Genomic DNA, 24558 nt, shown 5'->3' with positions numbered 1-24558 from the left:
AGCCTTAATTTTTTAATGTTTTAAAAACAACAGAAATAGAATTGCATGTCAGTAAATATAATTAGAACAACGTAATATAGGGGAAAATTATAAAAATCTGTATTTTCTTCAAAAGTGTGCATATAGGCAATTCACATAGAGTCACTATTACTCTTGTTAATTTGTTATTCTAGTCATAACTAAACAAAACGTTATGAGTGAAATGGTGATTCCCCATATTAAATACTTTTGTGTATACTTTGAAAAAACTCCATATATATATGTATCAATATTTATTTTTATTAAGTTTAATTCTAGTATAGTTAACATGGTGTTATACAATATAGTGACTCAGTAATTCTATACATTACTCAGTGCTCATCATGATAAATGTGCCCGTCACCTATTTCACCCATCCCCCTGACCCACTTCCCCTCTGGTAACCATCAATTTGTTTTCTATAGTTAAGAGTCTCTTTCTTGGTTTGTCTTTCTTCTTTCTCCTTTTTTCCCCTTTGCTTGCTTGTTTTGTTTCTTTAATTCCACATGTGAATGAAATCATATAGTATTTGTCTTTCTCCAACTGACTTATTTCACTTAGCATTATATTCTCTAGTTCTATCCATGTTGTTGCAAATGGCAAGATTTCATTCTTTTTTATGGCTGAGTAATATTCTACTGTGTGTGTGTGTGTGTGTGTGTGTGTGTGTGTGTGTGTGTGTATCACATTTTCTTTATCCATTCATCTATTGATGGACACTTGGGCTGCTTCTGTAATTTGGCTATTATAAATAATGCTGCTATAAACATAGGGGTGCATGTATCCCTTCAAATTAGTGAGGAGCCTCCATACTGTTTTCCAGAGTGGCTGCACCAGTTTGCATTCCCACCAGCGGTGCAAGAGGGTTCTTTTCTCCTCCTCATCCTTGCCAATACTTGTTGTTTCTTGTGTTTTTGATTTTTAGCCATTCTGAGTGGTGTGAAGTGATATTATAGTTTTGATTTGCATTTTCATGATGATGAATGATGTTGAACATCTTTTTGTGTGTCTGTTAGCCATCTGTATGCCTTCTTTGGAGAAATGTCTGTTCATGTCTTCTGCCCATTTTTTAAATTGGATTATTTATTTTTTGGGTATTGAGTTGTATCCGTTCTTTTTATGTTTTGGATACTTATCCCTTATCAGATATGTCATTTGCAAATATCTTCTCCATTCAGTAGTTGCCTTTTAGTTTTGTTGATTGTTTCCCTCACTGTGCAGAAGCTTTTTATTTTGATGAAGTCCCAGTAGTTAATTTTTGCTTTTATTTCCCTTGCCTCAGGACACATACCTAGAAAAATGTTGCTATGGCAGTATTTTAAGTTTTTTTTTTTATGTCACAAATACTTTTTGCTTATTAACCTGTTTAGGTTGGGTTGGTGACAGCTTATCTCAGGGCTAATATATAATGTATATCTAAATTATTCATGGTTTTGTTTTAATAACACTCATGGTGGACGAACAGGTCTTACAAAGAGATGTTGATGAGAATGAAAAAGACATCTTAAAGCAATTCAGCAAGCTCAAGATCTTCATTTTCTACTTTTCTTGAAAATGAAGCAAGTGTTGCTACTGTGTCAAAATTCACTTTCAACCCCACCTTGGTAGCTAATTCCAACAATTTATCCTTTAAATTTATGGTCAAATTTGGATGATCTTTTGGCCGAAGGAAATGATTTCTGGATTTTAATACTTGTACTTGTCAAAAAAAAATTGACAAGGTAACCTTAAACTATTATCTGTGGTTCTCCTGTGCTTAATTAGTAGGCATGTGGTACCAACTCACCTTGTAAGGTCAACAGGTCCTATTCATGTATTTGGATGTTGCAATCATGCCTAATGGCTATGTCTGTTTCTAAATGCTCATTCTGCATTTCCTGAGCAGCTGGTAACTGACAGCTTGTAGACGGGCATCCCTCTCTGGACCACACTTTGAGAAGCCCTGCGCTCAAGTAGCGTCCCCTACTGGTCGTGTGCTCAAACATCAGTTGTTATTCTCTACAGAGGGAGTGCGATGTGCTTTATTTGGCAAGGTGGTTAAACAGATAAGTTGAGAGATCCTCTTTTGTATAAACATTTTTTTCCTCCCTAGGGAGAAGGTTCATAGCTTTCATGAGATTCAGAGTATCAGATGTACATGTGTGCATATTTCTATGTATTATGTTATCTGTTTATTCCATGATTGTGAGGGTAGGGATCATGCTTTCATCTGAAGGAGTTCAGGAGATGCTCCCCCAAACTATACTGCTTTATTATGTTGATTATAATAATATAACTGATTATATTGGTTTATATCGATTATTTTAAACTGAAGGCCCTTGAAAAAACGGCAAATGCAATGAGAGGCTTTGTCTGAATGTCTCTTATCTGCCTAAAAACAGATCCTCTAAAAAGGAACCCTGTTGTCATAAATGCCCTCCCTGGGAATTTCATCAACGAGGAAAAATGGACTCCTATCAAACACCATATCCAGACAGACTTTATAACAAACTATCATATCTCCCATCTGTTCTTCTGAAGGCCCATTTGTCTTTCCTAAAAATCATTTACTCTCCCCTGAGAGGTCTACTTGCCCCCCTCCATTTCTTGTATTAAGATGGTATATAAGCTCTCAAATCTCCTTTTTTGGGTATTCATTTTTCCCCCTGTGATGTCCCCCTGCGTGTAATATTAAAAATTAATAAATTTGTATATTTGTTCCCCTGTTCATCTGCCTATTGTCAGTTTATTTCATAGACTCAGCTATCTAATCTAGGAGGGTAGAAGGAACGTCTTTCCTCCCCTACACGTCCAACTTTGAATTACCCACTGGGCTTTGCATGTAACTGCTAGGTATTGCCTTATATAACACATATTTCTGGAATGTAGCCAATTCAGTGGTCTAGAGCCAAGTTCTCTAAAGTGTTTTCTTCTAAGGAAACAACACACTCTTAAATTCTCATTTCTTCTCTGTTCAGTAGGAATCCGCCAAGTTATTCTTTACGAAATCACAGTATTTGGTCCCTGTTTCCTTTCCCTGAGGATATTGCCTGGGCCCAGCAGGAATTAGTTTCTGTTCCAGTGAAGCATAACCTGAAGAAAGGATCAATGTGGGTGTTTTAATCCTTCATTTTTATATTTTAAATAAATTTGATTTTAAATGACTTTAAATCCCCTTATGAACAAGGAGTACTTGGGATAGCTGTGATTTATCCTGCCTTTATTAGTTCATTGTTGAGCTAGAAGCAAGTTTTTATGTTTTTTAGAGCAAATGAAATTTTAGCCATAGTTGAAACTCATTTTCAAGAAAGTTACTAGCAGAGTCTTTGGTGTTTGAAAAGGGAGCAGTTGTCCTGGAGGTGGTAATAACCGGGATTTTGAAAGAGCAGGTGACAGTGAAGGCTGCAGGGGGAAGTGAAAATGTGCTGATGAGTATAGATTTATCTCAGAGTAAAAAAAAAAAAAAAAAAAAAAAAAAAAGTATAGTATGTTAATTTTAGAAGCATTTACTTTCTTGATGTTATACCTTGTAATTTGAAGTTTTTCAGTATCCTAAAATGAGCTGATGTGACAAAATATTTTTGAAAAAATGACAACTTGGCATCTTTTGCTAAACTCCACCCCCCCCCATTTAGGTGAAAGAAAAAGCAGTGGTAATTTCAAGCATATTTAGAGTGATCTCATTTTGATATGACTTTAATGGCTAGCATTTATTGAGTGCTTACTGTATCCGTTCATTTGACATACTTTATTTCATTTAATCCTCCAAATAAGCTGAGGACTTGAGTGGGATCATCCCCCTCAGTGTCTAAAGTGTAAAGTACTGTTCCAGGCATTGGGATGTGGTGGCTTGCAAACTAGCCTTAATTGCTGTGCTCTTGGATGTTTCCAGTCTAATGGGGAAGACAAAGAGCCTTACACATACATAATTAGAAATGGTGGTGGGTTCTACGAAGAGAAATTATGGAGTGCTATGAGAATTTAAAACAGGGTGCTCATCTAGTCCCCAGGGTTGGTCAGGGAAGGCATTCCTGGGTAAGTGATATTTAAGCTGAAACCTGAATGAATATTGATGAGTGTAAATTTGCTAAGCTGAAGTGTGTGTGTGTGAGGGGGTGGGAGGTGGGAAGACATTCCAGACAAAGAGGGCAGTTTGCACTAGGTCTTTGGTTTTTTTTTTTAAAGATTTTATTTATTTGAGAGATAGAATGAGATAGAGAGCATGAGAGGGGGGAGGTTCAGAGGGAGAAGCAGACTCCCTGCTGAGCAGGGAGACCGGTGTGGGACTCGATCCCGGGACTCCAGGATCATGAACTGAGCCGAAGGCAGTCGCCTAACCAACTGAGCCATGCAGGTGCCCCTGCACTAAGTCTTTGAAGTGATGATCAAGGCTGACCCAGGGACTGCAGTGTATAAGGGGGAGAGGGACACTGATGAGAGGTTGGAGCAGTGGGCAGAGGCCAGGACACCAGGCCACAATGAGGATTTTGGTCTTTATTTTACATGCGGTGGCAAACTAAGAGTTTTAGGTTGGGGAAAGGCGTGGATAGATATATTTTTTACAAGGATCATTCTGGATCACTTGTGGACACAGCTCCTCATGGAGTCTTATAACAAGGTTACTCAACTCCATCTGTTAAACCTTTCCTGAGCTGTGCATGAGTTTGGCTCTTGGCCTTTGGCTATTTTGTCCTCACAATCTTGTTTGTTTTTGCAAGATTCAGTTTGCTGTTGACACCTTCCCCTGCTTTACAAGGTGACTGTACCTAGAGAACATTCCTTTCTCTGGAGCTGCCTGTTACCCTTGCAAGAACCTGTGCAACACTAACAATCTGTGGGTGTTATAGGCTTGCAGAATTGTTTTTGGGCGAGGCATATTGGGCAAACAGCTCTTTACCACCATAGTCCTGGGTCTGGCTCTCAATTTTGATAATCTGGGAAATCAGTTCTCTTCTCAGTACACCTGTGAAGTGATTCGGCTGGGTGTGGGAGGGGGGTCAGGTTCTCGCCAGGGTTGTGTTAGCCCAAATCAGAAGAGGTTCATGTAAACTAAAATACATGATGGGTAATGTCAAAGTCAATGCTGGAGCTGGAGCTAGACATGAGTGCTAGAGGGAAACCTGCGTGGGAAACCAAATGAGAACCTGACATAGCGAGTTGGTTAGATCTTCATAAGGGCTGTCTCAATAGAGGGGGAGTGGACACTCTAGTCCACTGACATCAATAGATATTGTATAGGTTCTTGCTGTTTGGGTTTCCTCTTTATCTGTCTATACCTTTTGTTGTCTATTTTAAAAATTTTTATTGTTTTTAACCTTTTATTTTCAAATAATTTCAGGTTTTCAAAAAAGCGGTAAAAATAGTACAAAGAAGGCCCTTACGTTCTTCTCCCAGATTTTCTAAATGCTAATATCTTACATAATCACTGTACAGTGACCAAAACCAAGAAGCAAATACTGATTTAATACTATCATCTGGAGACCTTGTTCAAATTTTGCCAGTTAGCATCCCATTAATGTTCTTTTTCTGGTCTAGGATTCAATCCAGGATTACATGTTGTGTTCAGTTGTCATAATGCCTTAACCTGTTAACCTTAATAATAAAACTGCCAGTTATTTTATCAGCAAAAATCGCTTTATTTGGGAATACCAGAGACTTGCAGTGGGGGACAAGGGAGCTATGGCAAAACCAGAGGCAAGTCCAGAGAACAAAGAAGAGAACTGCTCATTTATAGAGGAAAGGAAGGGGTTGGGAAGGACTGTTATAAACAGAAAATCAGTTGGAGTAAACTGGGAGCTGGAAGTATGGTGGCTTCTCATTGGCTGGGTTGTTGCCAGGGGAGAAGAATCTTTCTTCTTCCTGTTGGGATAGTAAAGTGGTAGCTAAGGTAGCCCTGACTTGCAAGGTGTGTCTCTTCCTGTTGGGTCTGCCATTGACAACCAATGTGGGGGCTGAGAGAGCTCCCCCTTCTGTTCTCCCCACTCCATTTTATTTATTTATTATTTAATTTTTAAAGATTTATTTATTTATTTTAGAGGGATGGGGAGAGAGAGAGCCAGTGAGGAGAGGGGGAGGGGGAGAGAATCTTCAATACTTCTGCTGAGCATGGAGCCTCATGAGGGGCTTGATCCTGTAACTCAAGAGATCATGACTTGAGCCGAAACCAGAGTCCGATGCTTAACTGACTGAGCCGCCCAGCCACCCCACCCCACTCCATTTTAAATGATGCTTCCTTTTATTAATTTTCACACTTCTTAATATGGAACAGTCTTACCTTTACTTGTCTGTCATAACTTTGACACTGAAGAGTACTTGGCAGTTATTTTGTAAAGTGCCCCTTGTTTGGGGAGGTGGTTTCCTCATGACTGAATACCAGTTATGCATTTTTGTTCACAGTATTATGGAAGTGATGTTGTGTGCGTCTCAGGGCAGTCTTCTCTGTTTTTCATCATAATGCAATTTACTCGTTCTTCCTTCCAAATGAATAGGATGCAGTTAACTAGGCTCAGTTTCTTTTAACTTGAGATAATGTTGACCTCTGAGACCCTGTCTGGGGCTCCAACAGCTTGAGAAACACTGGAGTTAAATGCTCTCATTTTAAGTGATCAGTGTGCTTGTAAATGCAAGTGTAGGAATGAGATTACTTGGCTTTGAGAAGACTGGCATCTGAATGGCCTCGGATATGTTTATATTATTGTATATTTAAAAATTCATCATAAAAATAGAAAAAGAAAATAGAAAGCTTATGAATCTCAGACTCCTGGGAAAATGTCCCTGGACCTCACAGTTAGGGAAACTTTGGTGGAAGATGTGGCTTTACCCTTCCTAACTGCCTCACCCACTACGGACTGTACCATCTTGTTAAGGGATTTGGGAGTTCCCTGGCCTTGAACTGATATCCCACCCACCCCCATCCCCCAACACACACACCACTGCCTACTCACCTCACCTGTTACACATGGTCTTTTCGCTTAGAGTAACTCTAACTTGTTTTAGATTAACAAAACAGTAATAAAACTAATCAGCATTTTTCTTAAAGTTCATTCTTTATTCTTTCCTAATTCCTCCAATTTATAGGTTTTAATCTTTAAAAAAAAAACTTACAGTACTATTTTCCTTTTTTCCCCCTCTCTATTCATTTTTGGCTTTTCATCCTGGTAAAATACTATAAAAATAAATCAGCTAAATTTCAGCATAAATACAGTGAAAGCCAGCAGTTGAAATGATTGCAGTTTGGAAAATGTTAGATAGAGACACTTTAAAAGAAAGATTCCAGCGTATTGCCGGCTGTGGCTTTGAAATAACTCATGTTTCTTTCCCACCTCTAAATTGTCATTTTTCCAGTTCTCCTTTTTGGAAGCTTCAGTATGCAAAGCTTTGACAACAGTTTAGGAAAATGAAATCACTACCCACTGTGTGTGACATTTGCTTGAAGATAATTCATTTGGCTCAAAATTGGCAGTCGCTGAAATGAGTGAAACAATGAAATGTTTGCATGGGTTCATTGTTTGAAGGAAGGAAATCCATCAAGGTGGCTGTTTAGTTGCAGGGCTGAGAAGAGCCTTTGTCTGATTATACATCTTTGAATGGACATTTTCTTCTTCAGTTTCATGTAGGGTTTTATGTAATGATTGGAATTCTCAATACCTTTGTCTGCACTGTATCTTATTTCCATCTTTGTTCTTTTTCTGACTTTACTTTGGGCTGATGGTTAGTTTCCTTTATCAGGTAGAATGGTTTTGATTGTAAATGGTAGAAAATTCAACCCAAACAGGCTTAAGCAACAAAGGATATCTAGTATCTAGATATCCTAGATATCTAAAGGATATCTAGTATCCTTTCTAGTATCTAGAAAGTAGAGATTAAGCATCAGGTTTAGGTATGGTCTGATCAGGAACTTAAAAAAAAAAAACTTCTAAACCAGTATAGACCAATACTTTTATAAAATACAATATAAATGAATTACTAGAAAAATGAAATCATAAAAGACACGTAAAAGCCTTAGATTTTAATTATTAAATTTAACAGATATAAATTTACTCTGTCATATTGCTTTAAACAGGCTTATTCTCAGTTTCTGTCCTGACCTTATTATAGACCATTACAGGCTACCGAGAAGCTCTGATTTGGTGCTGACCTCTTCGGCCAGCTTTTTTTGTGGTTCGCCTCAGGGTGGCAAAATGGCTGCCAGTAGCTTCCAGAATGACGTGTATCTTTGTTCACATCTAGGAAAGAGTTTTTTCAACTGTTGCTCAGAAGTGTTGTGCTTCATATTAGTTGGACCAACTCAAAGCACTTCACTGTGATCAGGGGAATGCCATTGGCTCCTTGTTTATATTTTTAGCTCATTCTTGAGCTACTAAATGTTAGAAGGAATGTAGGAACATAGGGATGGGGAGGGCGGTCTCACTTAAACCATATGTCTGCCCCTACAATGCTGGGGAGACACAGCAACACTGGTTGTTTTATGTTAATAAAAACATCAATATTCTATAATATATGGTGATTAACATAACAATAAAAAATAAAAAAACATCAATAGCCATTACCTGTATGGTGCTTTACACTTTGCATTTAATCTGTGGTATAATAAAACATAGGTATTTGGTTTTTGTCTTGGGTTCCTGGCACAGAGCTCCTAAAAACCCTTGGAATCTCCTGGGCACCTGGGTGGCTCAGTCGTTAGGCGTCTGCCTTCGGCTCAGGTCATGATCCCAGGGTCCTGGGATCGAGCCCTGCATCTGGCTCCCTGCTCGGCAGGAAGCCTGCTTCTCCCTCTCCCACTCCCCCTGCTTGTGTTCCTGCTCTCGCTGTGTCTCTCTCTGTCAAATAAATAAATAAAAATCTTTAAAATAAAAACAAAACAAAAAAAACCCCTTGGAATCTCCTGAGTGATGAATGTCTTTTTTATGTTTATAAGATGACTCCTGGTTAGAGGGTGACAGCTCTGTTAGATAGTTTGAGGCTGGGGTCGGTCACCAGAATGACCAAACCGTGGTTAGATGGTTGGAACATTCAGCCCCGCCCTGGAGTCCAGGGCAGAGGTGAGGGCCTGGAGACTGAGTTCAGTCACCATTGCCAATGATTTAATCAGTCGTGTTCCATAAAAACCCCTAAATTGCTGTGTCTGGAGAGCTTCTGGGTTAGTGAATGCATCAAGATGTCGGGCAGGTGACATGTCCGGAGATAGCATGGAAACACTGCACACCTCCTTCCCCCATACCTGGCCCTATGCAGCTCTTCCATTTGGCTGGTCCTGAATTGATAAACCATGAGACATAAATAAAGTGTTTTCCTGAGTTCTGTGAGCTGTTCTGGTAAACCCAAGGGGTGGAAGTTGCAGGAACCCCCCATATGTGCAGCCAAGTCGGACAAGCAGGTAACCTGGGGACCTGGTGCTTGTCACTGGCATCTCAAGTGAGTACAGTCTCGTAGGACCGAGCCCTGAACCTGTGGAGTCTGATGCTCCCTCCGGGTTGTTCATGTCACATTCAAACTGAATGTAGGACATCCAGCTAGTGTTGGAGGATTGGAGAAGGAGAGGTGGTCCTAACAGTATTCCTGAGAGACGGGTACTAATATGACCCTAGTATACAGTGAGGAAACAGGTAAGCGACTTACTCATTAAATAGCTAGTAGTTGCACACCTAGAGTTTTTTGAATTCAAAATCTCAGACTGCCTTCCTTTACACGGGTGTGTTGCAGACTTCTCAAATGATCGAATAAAATATTAAACAATTGATATTTTTGTGAGGGAAGCGTTAGAGATTTAATGGTTTAAGGGAAATGGTTTATGACTCGGATGGTGAAACTTTCTGCAGATGGGGCTAAAGGGAAAATATACCCACTTAAAAATTCTTTGTAAAATAAGACTTAAGAATGAAAATGAAGATCCAGAATTATTCGCAGAGGGTAGACATAACCCTGGTATGTACTTAAACACCCGGATGTAATCTAGTCCTCTAAAAAAAATAGCCATGTCTTTAGAGATCACTTAAGAATATTCCTAAGTGAAAATAATCAACTTCCAAATTACAACTTCCTGCTGGTTCTAAAAACATCTAGGATTTATTCTTTGTGCTTATGTTAAATCTAGTGTGATACAGGATTTGGAATCCGGAGGATAAAATAGTTGTTTCAGTTATTTAAAGATTAACATTTAAGGAGAGGTGATATTGTTCCACTTTTTTAGGCACTCTATAAGCAGGTTTTTTTTTTTTTTTTAAGGAATTTATCATCAAAGAAGGTATCTATTAAGAACTTAATTGGGTTTGTGCTGTCTGGTACAAACAAACTATTGTGTCCTCTTAATTAGATAAAAGGAAATTATGTGTCTTGAGAGCTTCTCTAAATCACAGGAGCCTTCTCTTGTGCCCTGTTGTCACTGTGTTAGCAATTTGTACTGATCATAATTTGTGTGTACATTCAAAATGGGTTGTGAATCAGAGATTGAATTTGTGACTTAAACACTTGCTTGCATTTTATCCCTAAATAAATATAAAGCCCTTTAGAACTTATCTTTTCTTTACCATGAATTTTCTTCCTCCTGTAAGCCTTGTTGCTGAAACATTAGAGAATGTTTTATATTTGATGTGGGTTTTAGTACACAGCTATGAAAGTATGTTACTTGAGGTACTGTAGAAATAATATTTCTTCTTCAAGAAAATTGTTTCCTTTCTCTTAAAGCTGCACATCAGCTTTTCATATCTTCAGCTCTTCCTGCCTTCAGTCCCCAGGTATTCAGTCGACAGACCACGTTACTTCCTTTTCTCTTTGGTCATCCCCATTTGCCCAGTTCAGGGCCCTGTTAACTGGATTATTGAAATCCAAACTGGATTCCCCACCTCTAATACATTCTCGGTGCTGTTGCTAATGTTCTACAATACAGATGGAGTGCTATTCCACTTTTGAACATGCTTGATGATTCTCGGACCCCCAGCATGTATTCAGGATCTTTCATTACCAAACTCTTTTCCCGTAAGATATTTTTCCCACCAGCACTGCTGTCGATTTAAAATATGCCAGCTACATTCCCATCTTGCTAACATTGACCTAGCTACCTCTATGTCCTGTTGCCTTTTGCTTCGTGTGGGCCCAAACCAAATTTTTCCAAAGTCTAGTTTAGGTCCCACTTCATCCTTGAAATTCTTCTAGAGCCTTCTCAGGTAGTTCTCAGCTGGTGTTTATCACTCTCATTGGATTGTGTGTCTTCCCTGAGATAAGGATCATGTCTTATTCACCTTGGTATTCCATCAGCCTTGCCCTTATTGACATTCCATAGATAGTTGTTGAATTGAATCAACAATTAAATGGAATTTATTCTTTTAAAACAGAAGGAAGGAGGGAGGAAAAGAGAGGGAGAGAGAGGGAACACACATGGGTGAGTCCCAGCATACTTCCTTTATGTCAGGTACAGGGCAGAGCATTGTGGGGAAATCAAAAGAAAACTCTGCAAAATCCAGACTATGGGAAACCCTAGGGGACAATTGGCCTGGTGTCTTCAGTGACTACATTGAGATGAGTAGAGGACCTAGAGATTAAGAAATATACCACTCCATTGCAACATGTAGACTTCCTATGGATTCGGATTCAAACAAACTGTAAAGGATACAGACAGTTGGGGAAATGTGAGCACTGATTGATTGAATAAATTACTTAACATAATAAATTATGTTAAGTAATTATGATTCATTTGGATAGGTGTGATCAAGCTGATGCATTTATGTTTTAAAGTATCCTTATTTTTAAGAGGTCCATACTGAGATACCTGCAGATCAAAGTCTGTGATGTCGGGGGATTTACCTCCAAACAACCTGGTGTTGGGGGTGGCAGTGGAGGGGAAGGGAAGTAGGGTGGGTATGGGAGAGCAAACAAGACTGTCTGTGAGTTCGTAATTGTTGAAGTTGGTAGATGGCTGTGTGGGGGTTCATTCTCCATTTTTAAGTTAAAAAAATTTTTTTATTGATGTATAGTTGATATTTTAAGTTTTTTCTTTTTTTAATTGAAGTATAGTTGATACTTTCTACTTTTTTTATGTGTTTGAAAGTTTCTGTGATAAAAGGTATAGAATTAAATAAGGGCTAAGACATGGGTCTTGGTTTTAAAGAATTGAAAGAACATGAAACTGGGGTCTGGGAAGCTCAGATTCTAGCCCTGGCCCTCCAATAACCTGAATGACCTGGAGTCGCCCATTTAACATTTCTGGATTCCACAGACTCTCTCCGAGTAAATGAGTTCCTTGGATGGGATCCTCATTGTCAGTGGCTACCCGGAATGCTACACTTTTGAAAGAGATTTGGGGCGTGCTCTCCAGGAGAAAGATTCTAGAATCAAGGAGCAATGTCCATGAAGGGCTTGGTTTTTCACTCAAGCTATTTGTGTGTCAGATCCTGGTTCAAAACTGGTCACCTCCTTTTCCCTAGGGAAACTGGCAAGAATTCTGTAATACAGGTTGTCAATTTGAGTTGATCGGATTTCTAGAGCAAGGAGTCATCGTACAATCAGCTGGGTTGTCTTATTCCTGAGTTATTTCTGTGTGTCTAGTGATGAGGAGCTCAGGCTCTGGAGGCCAGGTTCAAATCCCAGCTTAACTACAAGCTGTGTCACCTGGACTTCACCTGCCTTCCTTAGAGGGTTGTGGTGAGGATTGAATCAGCTGATACATACCTGGCACATAGTAATGGCTCAATAAATGGTAGATATCATTTTTACCAGGTCCATTAGTCTTGTTGGTATTTTGGATTTCCAGTTCTTAGAGGCTTTTTGAAGCTTAAGCACATTCGTCATTTTCAGTTTCTTCCTTCCTCCCTCCCTTTCTTCAGGTTAGAAGCACATTGGAGAGCTCACCATAGTCCATGGGAGGTGAGAGGGACACCAAGGTAATCTGGAAAGTGAGTTAGTGACCAGAATTTGCCTCTTAGAGATCACCCTGTCTGCTGTTCACTTGGTTGCTGATGGTCTGGTTGCTGAGGGCTTTGCCTGAGGGTGGCACAGCCAGGGCATTAGTGGAACCAGATCTGGAATCCCAGCTCCTGACTGCTGGTTATTTCTGCAGCCATGTTCGGCTTCCTGAAGTCTCCTTTGGCATCCTGATTCCTGACTGGGATGCAGTGTGGAGAGGAAAATCTCTGTCTACTCTATCTGGTTTTAAAAAAATTATGCCCTCTGTTGAGAAGGAATGTCTGGTAATTCTCTAGCATTTGCAGGGAGGGGAAATGGGAGGAAGTGTGGTGTTCCTCACACTCTGACTAATCACTTAGGCAGCAGGGCTCCGGTCATTTCCTTTCTCTGGCTTGGTGACCTCAGCCCTTGTCTTTCTGATTCAGGAAGGCAGCACCTGTGAGCCTTGTCTCCTGCCTGCCCCGCTCTCCCCCATTCCTTACAACCAGCTTGCCTTGGGCCCTGAATCTTTGTCTTACAGTTGTGTGAATCACTTCCCTGTTCTCATCCTTGATGTTTCCCAGTAAATAGCATTGTTTCTCCTCAGGCCTATTGTTTTTCTCCTTAGTTTCTTGATTGCCTTCATTTTCTTTGGATGCTTCTATTTATTTTCTATTCATTAAGCTGAAAATAGATTAACTTCTCTTATTTATTCCAGGGATGAGATTCCAGTTTATAGATTATCTGCTCCCTTTGCTTTTTCTGCAGTTTTGAGGCACTTGGTGGTTCATGAAAATTCCCTAATAAGGGGGAAAGTAATATCTTTATAAGATTTCACAGATTACATAGTGATTTTATAGACAAAATAATGTACTAGACTTAAGAGTTGAAAAGGCTAGATTTTTTCCTGGGTTTTAATTTCCATTTACAAACCGATTTTCAGACAAGTTTTTTTTTTTTTAACTTTTTTCCTACTTCAGTTTTCTCATCTGAAAAATGGGAATCTCTAGGGGTTGTCGGAAGATGATGTATTCTTGGCATTAAGTTCAATAAGTTCTAGCTCATGTTACTGTGGATTTTGTGATCTTATTTGAGCTTCATTGTAGCTATTTTGAGGTATATTGGACAATTTCTCCCATTTTTAGCTATTTCCAGTAATTCATCTTTGCCTATGAAGAAAAAAGAGAGATTTAAAGCTAACACCTTTCAGTTGTACATATGTAGCATTAAGACTTGGTGAGTTTGAGATTTGCCCTAAAATCTTCTCCTGGAAGAGGAGGCGAGGGGTGAGTGGAGGACTCCTTCCTTGCATCTTTAAATTCAGCTTATTCCTGGGTCAGTACAACCTGAAAAAACTAGGGATGGGGTGTGGTGTGTGTGTGTTGGGGTGTGTATGTGAGGCCCCTCCTCCAGTCCTGTTTCATTGTCCTTGATTTAGAACTGTGTCCAGGGTTCCTGAGTGCAGCTGATAGGCCAGGAGGTGGTGTGGTGTAGTGGGCAGACCCAGCTGGGGTTGAATCTTGGCTCTGCTACAGAACCTCCCTGCTCCTCAGTTTCCTTCTTTGTACAGTAAGTGCCACAAGTGCCACAAGTGTCCCATCTTGAGGAATGGGACATGTACGTAAGGGGCCTGCCATGCTATAGATGCTCAACCAATGTTGGTTCCTTTTCTAGTTTAAAATATATTTCTGATTTACGCAATGGGAACCTCCTGCTAAAGGAATTTCAAGCAGCAGCAAACGGGTTCCAAAAACATTTTTGTGGGCAGTGCTACCCTTGAAATACCCCTGAACTCTCCCCACCCCGCCAAGAAAGGCTGGTCTTGTAGAGTTGGAACTTGCTTTCAGCCAGTGTTTCTCACCTCCAAGTGGGCATTCGAGTGACATTGCTTTGTCAGAATACACATTCTGGGCTCCAAACCAGATCCACTGCCCAGACATGCACGTTTTGGAAAAGCTTTCCAGGTGCTCCTGATGCCACCCTGGCTTAGAGCCACTGCTTTAGACAAACCAGAATGACTTTTTCGTGTATCTAAAATACAATTCAATTTAGAGACCTCTAGTTGGGTGTAGCTTTCTGAAGAAATACAACAGTCCTTTTCTGAGAAGAGAGTGTGTTCTTGGCCTTGGTAATCGGAGGTAATGCTTTCATAGTAATGATAATAGCTTACGTAGGTGCTTTACATATATTAAACCATTCAATTCTTGCTGCAGCCCTGTGAGTTAGGTGCTATCATTATGCCCCTTTGGCATGCCTGTCCAAAGTGACACAGCTAGGCTGGGATGGAGCCAGGTATTGGACCCAGGCAACCTGGCTCTGGAGTCAGTGCCCTTGTCCCTCATGTTCTCCATCTCTCTTAATCCCAGATAGGACTGCCATGGAAAAGGGCTTTGGAACATGTGGGCTGTTACCCAAGGGCTGGGGAAATTTGGTAAGAACGAGTGGCTTCTTCTCCATGGACTTTATGTTGTTTCTTGGCATATCCTGGTGGGGTCCCGATTTCAAGAGGAATCATGCATCACAGCAGTTGTGGGTGCAGGTGGGTAGAGCCCACTGACAACCCCACCTCTCCTATTTACGCCTTCCACTCTCCCACTTACTCAAGCGTTGGGGATTAGCTCGCTCCAAGAGTGACAATTTGGGAGTCACTTATTTGGCTTCTCTTATTATAGTGAAAACAATAGAATAAAAAAAGTGAAGGCCCCTTTGAGAGAGCCTGAGGAGAATGACTTTCATTTCTTCTGTCCTCGAGAGAGAACAGAACCCAGTTCCCGAGGGTCTGGTGCTGAATAGTCATTTGAGGAGGGCTTCACGTGGGAGTTCTTTGCTGCCGGGAAAATGGTATAAAATACCCTGGGGAACACTTGCTTCAGACTCACCTGCCCGGACAGAAAACTGTGGGGCCCTCAGGCCGAGGCAGCCAGTGCAAAATAACAGTAAGAACAGCCACTTGCTGTGTGTGAGGCACTGTGTTAGATCCCTTACGACACGTTGTCTCTAATTCTCACTGCACCCAGAAGGGGGATGGTACGGTTCCCATTTTATGGAGGAGGAAACGAACTCAGAAAGTTAAGTGATGAGTTTCACGGTCACACAGGTAAGTGACACAGTCAGAATTTGAACCCATTTCTCTCAGAGTCCCAAGCCTGTGAACTTTCTGCAATGCTTCACCCCCACATCTGTGAAAGAAATCTGCGCACTCAGCTTCACAGCAGACATTAATTTGTAAATACAAGTTTTCTTTCCTGATTTAACATCAGGATTTTCTTTTGACTATAAGGAATAAAATAAACACTGCTAAATGTTGTCCTGAAATGAAGGAAGTAAAAAGGACTGACTGACTGAATGAATGAATAAGTGAGCAAGCGAGCTGGACTGGTGGTGGATATGTAGAGCTCGGGGGGTCCCCTCTCCTAGGATACTCAGGAGCTCTGGTCATCTTCTTTTAAACAAGTCTGTTGGGGTTAAAATGATATCATATCTGGACCTTGAAGTAGCAACTTGTATTTTTAGCTACATTTAATTCCTGACTTCTTTACCCTTGATTTCTTTCCCTTCAATTAATTATTCCTCCTCTTCTTCCCTTTTCTTTTTTCCCAGCTCTCCTTTCCAGGAGAAGATTTTGCTTGCCAGGATTCTTTGGTCAAAGGTGGATAACACATGTAATTTTAAAAGTTCAGATTCCTTTGGAAAAAATCTGAAAAGAATAAAGACATATCCATCAATTTATGAACTACGAAAATTAGGATGAGCTTTCCAACAAATGTTGTTATTATAATACTTACTGTTCCATTTTCAATTCAGACATTATGGATGCCCTGAGGAAACAGACACAGGGGGAAAATAAGATGTGATCATATTAATTATGATTTCACTTCTGTGGTTAAATAGATTTCCAGCTAGAGCCAGAGTTGCTTCTTAATTAAACAAACATTTCATGAGGGCCTGAAATCTGCCAAACCCTGTACTAGCCTTTGATTTCACCTGTTGGCTGTGTGGGAATGCCATTTCTGCTCTGAGTTGGTTTTAAACATTCTTTGCAGCAGCCCTCGGCGTAATTTATTAGGTCAGAGTTTAGGAATGTTATTCCATGAAAGCCACTTTTCCACGTGCGTGAAGGGTAGCACCACGTCTGTCTGTCGGCTGTGTACTGTGTCTTTGGGATTTTCTCTTACTCTGCTTTCGCCTCCTTTCTTTCCTGGCCTCCCTTTCTCGATTAGGTAGAACTACCAAAGTTAACTTAAATTGTATAGATCCGTGTTTTCCATCCAGTGGCCTTCAGACCATCAACATTATGATCACTTGTGCTTGTTTAAAATGTCTACTCTTGCGGGGTGCCTGGGTGGCTTAGTGGGTTAAGCGGCTGGCTCTTGATTTTGGCTCAGGCTCAGGTTGTGATCTCAGTGTTGTGAGATGGAGCCTTGTGTAGGGCTTCGTGCGCAGTGTGGAGTCTGCTTAAGACTCTCTCTCTCCCTCTCCCTTTGCCCCTCCCCTCCCCAAATAAATAAATCAATCTTAAAAAAAGTGTGTATTCTTGCAACAAATGGATGGACCTAGAAGGTATTATGCTAAGTGTATTAAGTCAGAGAAAGACAAATACCATGTGATTTTATTTGTATGTGTAATCTAAAAATCAAAACAAATGAATAAACAAACAGCAGAAACAGACCCATAAATACAAGGAACAAACTGAAGGTTCCCAGAGGGGAGGGGGGGTGGGAGAATGGGCAAAATGGTGAAGGGGCATGGGAGATGGAAGCTTCCAGTTATAGAATGAATAAGTCAGAGGGATAAAAGACACAGCATAGGGAATATAGTCAATGCTATTGTGATTGTATTGTGTGGTGACAGACGGTAGCTACACTTGTGAGCAGAGCATCAAGTACAGAGTTGTCGAATCACTGTGTTGTACACATGAAGCTAAGGTAACATTGTGTGTCAACTATAATTCAATTAGAAAATGCATATTCTTGTGCCCCGACCTGGATCTGAATGTGAGAACTGCTGAATTAGAGTTACATGTAGTCACAGCATTGTTTTTAAACTCGCAGTAGAATGTTCTGTTTCTCTCTTTGAATAAATAGGCAATCTCATTTTCTCCCTGAGTTGATGTGCTCTGATTAAAAAACAAAGATGAAAACAATAAAAAAAAAAAAAAACACTTCCAAAAAGAATTCTGGAATTAGGTTTCAGAATTTAAGAAACTTTCTTTAGATTTTTACTGAAACTCAAATTGTTCCTTCACATACCGGGTGTGGATATCCTGAAATTACTATTATTAGCAAACTGTCCAATTCTTTGACTTTTTAAAAACAACAAAAATTTAATGGTGACCAAAGTCATTAACTTGAAGTCCTAGTTCAAGCTACTTATGGTTTAAAATGAGTCAGAGGAGCCACAGAGTTGGACTGGGTGGGCAAGACTGAGTAGACCCAGGTTCTGGGTTGTGCCCAACAGAGCCTTTTCAACATTCCGGGCCTCAGTGTTCTCTGTCCAATAACAGATGACATGGATATGCAGTGACTTCCCTTGTGGTTCTGATGGAGTCGGACCCTGTGGGAAGAGAAATAGAAGATGTTGACAGGCCAGTATGTTGGAGAGAAAGTTTTATCTTGGTAAGAGGGACTTTTAAAAATGAAGTACATGAAGACTGAAGGAACCAGAGTCCATCAGTCCATAAAGAATAAGAATATTGAAGTTAAAAAGAAATGATTGGGAATTTCTTGTACTCATTCAGAACAACAATGCAGTACTCACCCGAATTCCCGGTTATTGAAACTCAATCAGGAAATGGACTTCCTTAAGGCGAGGACCGTCCTTTGTTTGACACATTTCATTTGCTGTTGCCAGGTACATTTGTGCCATTTTATAGATTCGAGTAGAAGTGGGTGGTGGTAGGACCTGGGGAGAGCATATGTCTTATATCCTAGAAACTGCCGCTATTGGAGGAAAGAAACAAAGCATCCTGCCTTAAAAGATTCATCCGCATGAAGCTAATTCCAACAGCTGGAGCATTGGGGAGAAATTGGAGTTTAGTAAATGATATCTTGATTATGCTGTTGTATTCCATTTTTCTGTATTCATTTATAGAGAGAATGATGAATATCAAAGGTGGCAAAGAACATAAAAACCAGTGTTCCTTAAATCTCAATAATTTATGGACCTCTTTATTTAGAGGAAATAATTTCTCACAAATCCACAGTACTGACATACATATTTTTATTATGAAGTAGTTGAAATATGCTCAAACATAAAAGTAGGTATAAACTCCTTACGCTTCAGCTCTTTATATAACTATAAAACAATGACAAATTTATAGAGTAAATTCAAGCAAAACTACAAAACCAATAAAATGTAAATTAACATTAATTTATCATGACAGATAATTTTGTTTGACTAAAATTAAACCTCCCCTTGGAAATGTGATTATGGTTCTGATGCCCGAGTTCTAGTTCTTTTGGGATCTGTGTGAAACTCAGTTCTCTGTCTTCTTCCCTGTATTCGAAGCTTCCTTCATATAAAGCACCGTCTTTTGGCAGGAATGCATGATTTGGGTTTTAATTTATTTTCATTTTTTTTTCTTACTTGTCCTTTGATGATTAAAATTATACTACTAGATGCCATGCCAATCAGAAAGATAAATGCAAGCTCATTTTTGATCACTCAAGAATTTGGAACTTGGTACCTAGTTGCACATGGGACAGTGGAGGGAAGAGAGGGGTCGTTGGTACCTGCCATATTGGGTTTCAGATTTGGATGAGAGTGAATGGTGCCACTGAGCAAAATGTAAAACAAAGGACAAAAAGTAGGCTTTGAGGGAAGATCATTAGTAGGGGACTTAGGTTTCTAGCAGTATAGTGGATTGGATACTCTAACACACTTCCCCATTGTTATCTGGATAAAATATTTTTTAATATACTTCTGGGATCCCAGAAGCTAAGACATTTCCAAAATCTCCTACCTCAATTAGATCAACCATCAAAGGGAAAATTAAACCAAAGCTGAGAGCTTTGTGTATAAACAACCACAAAAGATAGGTTGCCACCAGGGCAAATGCTGATATCACACTGTGGTTGGAGACCAAGCCTTCGGTCAGTGGCAAGGTGGGAGCAGCCTGCATTCCACCAGGACCTCGAAAAGAACCTAAGGTGGCCCGGGTAGATAGAGCCCATTGGCTTTTGGCAGAAGCAAATACAATTCCTTTCTGGATGAAGGCATCCCTTCTTTGGACCTTAGGATTCTCCTACGATCAACCAAATATGAGTTCAGAATAAAAGATCTCCAATTCTTCCAGAAAACAAACTACCAAGAGTGAGAGTCACCAAAAACAAACAAACAATACATTTAGAACCCTGAGAACTTTAGATATTAAAATTATGATACGGAATATAAAATAGCAATGTTTGAAATGTTTTAAGAAATAAAATAGTTAATCACAAATAAGTGCAAAGAGCATGAGATAAAAATTGACCAGGGATATTATGTAGCCATAAAAAGAAGGAAAGGTTGCCATTTGTGACAACTTGGATGGTCCATGAGGGCTTTATGTTAAGTGAAATAAGTCACAGAAAGACATATCGTATGATCTCACTTATATGTGGAACTAAAAAAACCCAAACTCATAGAAACAGAACAGATTGGTGGTTGCCATTGGGGAGGGGTGGGGGAAATGGGGAAGGTGGTCAAGGTACAGACTTCTAGTTATAAATAAGTTCTGGGGATATAATATATAGCATGGTGACTGGAGTTAACAGTACTGTTTTTTATATTTGAAAGTTGCTAAGAGAATAGATCTGAAAAGTTCTCATCAGGGGGCACCTGGGTGGCTCAGTCGGTTAAGTGTCTGCCTTCTGCCTTAGGTTTAGGTCATGATCCCAGAGTCCTGCTCAATGGGGAGTCTGCTTCTCCCTCTGTCTCTCCCCGCACCCCCATGCTCGCCTTCTCTCTCTCTCTCAAATAAATAAAATATTAAAAAAAAATTCTTATCAGAAGAAAAAAAGTGGTAACTATGTGAGGCGATTGATGTTAATTAAACTTATTGTAGTAAACATTTTGCAATATATACAAATATCAAATCATTATGTTGTACCTTAAACACCTTAAACTGATACAGTGTTATATGTCAATTATATCTCAATAAAATGGGGTGGGATGGGGTGAAAGATTGTGTACAAGAGCAGTATAAATCTAGGTATTTTTGTTGTTGCTGAAAAGAAAATTGACCAGGCAGATTTGGAAAAATACAAACAAAAACAACACCTAAGGAAAAAATTGTAACTGTTGAAATAATACTTCAGTAATTAGAAACAGCTGAAGGAGTAATGAGCTAGAAAAAAAAGCTTGAAGGAATTAACCAGAATGTAACATAGAAATGAGAAGAAGAACATGAAAGCGTAGTTGAAGGGTGGAAAGGCTGTAAGGAGATCTGTTCAGAGCCCCAGAAAGGTAATAGAACAAATGGAGGGAAGTTATATTTGAAGATCTAGTGTATCATATCCAGAGAGAGTTTATGAAGGACATAAATGACCAGTGTTCCTTAAATTCAAGTAATTAATGGACAGATAAGGGAAGCACAACATAAACTAATAAGGATAAATAAAATGAAATCCATGTCTACAAATAGGAAAACTTCAATACACCGAAATAAGAAAGATGATCTTAAGAACACCCAGAAAGAAAAGGCTGATTGTTCATCAAGGGAATAAAGAGCTGACTTCTCAACAGCAGTGATTGAGGCTGGAAAAATACCTTCAAAATACTAAAAGAAAATACTGCTGATTGTATATCAGCAAAACTGTCATTCAAGAAAAAGGCAAAATATGCTTTCCAAAAATCTAAATCTTGCCACAGCAGACCTTTATTAAGAAACTTCTTAAAGAAAATACTTCAGGAAGAAGAAAGTGGTTCTGGGAGGAAGGGCTGAGATGCAAAAAGGAGTGATGAAGAAATTGATAAACATGTAGATTAAAATGAAATAAAATTAAAAGTTTTTTAAAATTTAAAAATTAAAAATAAAAAATTGTCCTCAGTCTACTAGACACACTTCAGGGCATATGTGGCTAGTGGCTATTACTGTGTTGAATAACAATTCCATCATTGAAGAAAAGTTCTGGTAAACAGCACTGTTGTAGAACAATGGAAGGGAAATACATTAAGATAATTTTTGCAGTTCATTATAAGATGCCATTGTTTGTAAGAACCACCTTTATACTATGTGTAAAACATTTTAGGAAAAACATTGCCAATATTTTTCAGTAGTCTCTAACACCTAACACACAAGGTGGGGCTTAAATTTATAACCCCAAGATCAAGAGTTGTATGCTCCACGGACTGAGCCAGCCAGGCACCCACCCCTATTGCCAGAATTTTTTAAGATGCCATTTTTAAAAGACACATCTCAATATTACCTGTTTGAAAATGTGAAGAAATGTGCCTCTTAGTATGGTTGCCATTTGGGGTTAGAGTATTACTGGCATGGGCATCCAGGAGTGGTGATACAGGTAGGTTGCACATGGAGTGGTCAAGGGGGAGGTCTGGCCTGGAGACAGAGCGTCGTGTGTACTTGGCATAGTGTATGTCTCAATGAATGTTTGATGAATGAACGGGGGATGTACTGCATGGGTATATGGGAGTCATCAGAATACCCGGTAGCTGGGCCTGGCAATGTGGTTGAAGTCACCAGAAGATTTGTGTGAAGTATGAGGAGTCAGGATGAAGCCTTTATGAACACCATTGGTATTCTCGTGATCATGCAGAAGGGAGTCTTGGGAGGAACCTGAGAAAGAGCCTTGAGAGAGGTGGGGGAAGAACCAGGAAGACTTTGGGCCACCTGAGACTAAAGGGTGAGGAGGTGAGATGTTGCAGGACCCTGATGAGATAAGGCCAATGTATTCCTGAAGTTAAGTGTCAACCTGCTCTGTGTGATAGGGGGAAGCATTGACAATCACCAAGCATCAATAATTATTCTGCCAGGGCATCCAAGAAGACTTCAAGAAGGAGGTCATATCTGGGCTGGGCTTCAGAGGATGAACCTTTGGCACATCTGAGTGGGAGGGCGGGGCAGTCTGGGCAGATGGAGTAACACGAATGAAAGCCTGAAGTTGTGAGGAGGCAGTAATTCCTAAAGAGCTGGACTTCACTGTGTCCAGCTTCTTTCTAGGTAAAGTCTTGTGTTGATGCAGGAACATACGTTCCCTAAGATCAGAAGCACACCTTCTACTCATCTCTGGTCCGGTTGGAAGGTAATTAAAATAACTGCAGACCTGACCAGATACCTCCCAATGCTCTAAATAGACCCTACGTTATACATGATTTTCAGAACATTATCTTAAATACAGAATGTATTACTGAATTTTGGGTTTTAAGCTCTGTGTGGAAAACTGTAATGCTTACATTCCATTACAGATGAGGTAGTCATAGGACATCCTGAGACTACAGAGTGGAAAAGAGACTTGGCTTGCTGACGTTCACCAGATGCTGAGAAAATACGGGGCCGACGGGGTGAAAAATCCCAGGTCTTTGATTGAAAAGCCAGGTAACATCGGTCAAGTTACTTGACTTCTTTATGCCTCAAATTTCCCTATTTAAAAATAGGCATATAATAATAGTTCCTACTTCAGGATGAATGTGAGGATTCATGGAAAGCACTTAGCAAAACAGTTACGCATTATTATGATGAAAGTATTCCAGAGGCGCCTGGTGGCGCAGTAGGTTAAGCATCTGACTCTTGGTCTGAGTCTCGGTTTCGGTGCAGGTCGTGATCTCAGGGTTGTGGGATCGAGCCCCATGTTGGGCTCCACGCTGAGCGTGCAGTCTGCTTGAGACTCTCTTCTCCCTCTGCCCCTCCCCACCACGTGCACATTCTCTTTCTCTCTCTCTCTCTCTAAAATAAATAAAATCTTTTAAAAAAAAGTATTCCAGTACCATTTTCTATAAGCAGTAGAGTAAAACCAGTGGTTCCCAATTATGACTGTGCATCAAACATCCATGTAGGAATAGTTTTAAAAAACCTAAGATTGCCCAGACACTCCCCCCAGACCTGGTATGTATGTCAGGGTACTTGCGCTTTTGGACTTTGTATTTTTTTTGTACGAACTCCAGGTTTAGGAAGCCTTCCTCTGGAGTTGTGTATCATTTTGGTCATTTTTATTTGGATATTTACTTTCTTCCTTGCTAACCCATATTTTGAACATTGGCTCTTCCCGTTTGTCGAGTATGTGAGCTTTCAGGTTATTAATCCTGGTCAGTGTGTGGATCTTTACTGCCTCCCTTCCCCTCTTTCCTCGTCACCTTCCCCACTGTCCTATACTGAATTTTTAGGCAGTTGAGTTGACAGTGTCCTGGACAGCCTAGTTCTCAGGCCCTTTTTATTTATTTTTGTAATGAAACAGATTTAAAAAAGAAACTTTGCTAAGGCAGACATTTGGCATGTTAAAATTGAACTTCAGTTTAGTTTCTAAAATAAATAATTCCACTTTTTTTATTCTTTAAAAAATGACTGCTCCAGGAAATGCTTCTAAAATAACCTATATTCCCCTTGTTAAAACCGGGGTTGTTGTTGGATGGATTCCAGTGAGTGTTCTTTTTCCTGGGGTGGGGGGGGGGCGGGTGAGAGGACAGGGACAGTGTAGGGAGAGTGCTCACACACAGGCCAGCACACACAGATTGTAGTCCCTCACACCT

The 24558-nt window shown here is 39.9% G+C and overlaps 1 protein-coding gene across 17 annotated transcripts in view; it reads left to right on the top strand.

The window, feature by feature from the left end:
• The window catches only part of APBB2 (amyloid beta precursor protein binding family B member 2), a 356077-nt gene that overhangs the window by 39768 nt on the left and 291751 nt on the right, over positions 1–24558 (top strand). The window contains exon 2 of one of the 17 annotated variants that reach the window (XM_027599380.2): positions 23281–23410. The exons of the other annotated variants lie outside the window; for them this stretch is intronic. The gene's annotated coding sequence lies outside the window, so the exon portion shown is untranslated. The remainder of the gene's footprint in view (positions 1–23280; positions 23411–24558) is intronic. 17 annotated transcript variants of the gene reach the window in all.

Source organism: Zalophus californianus, chromosome 2 (assembly GCF_009762305.2).
Source record: "Zalophus californianus isolate mZalCal1 chromosome 2, mZalCal1.pri.v2, whole genome shotgun sequence".
Classification (NCBI taxonomy): domain Eukaryota; kingdom Metazoa; phylum Chordata; class Mammalia; order Carnivora; family Otariidae; genus Zalophus; species Zalophus californianus.
Note: the sequence above shows the minus strand (reverse complement) of the source record. Positions and strands in the feature narration are given on the sequence as shown.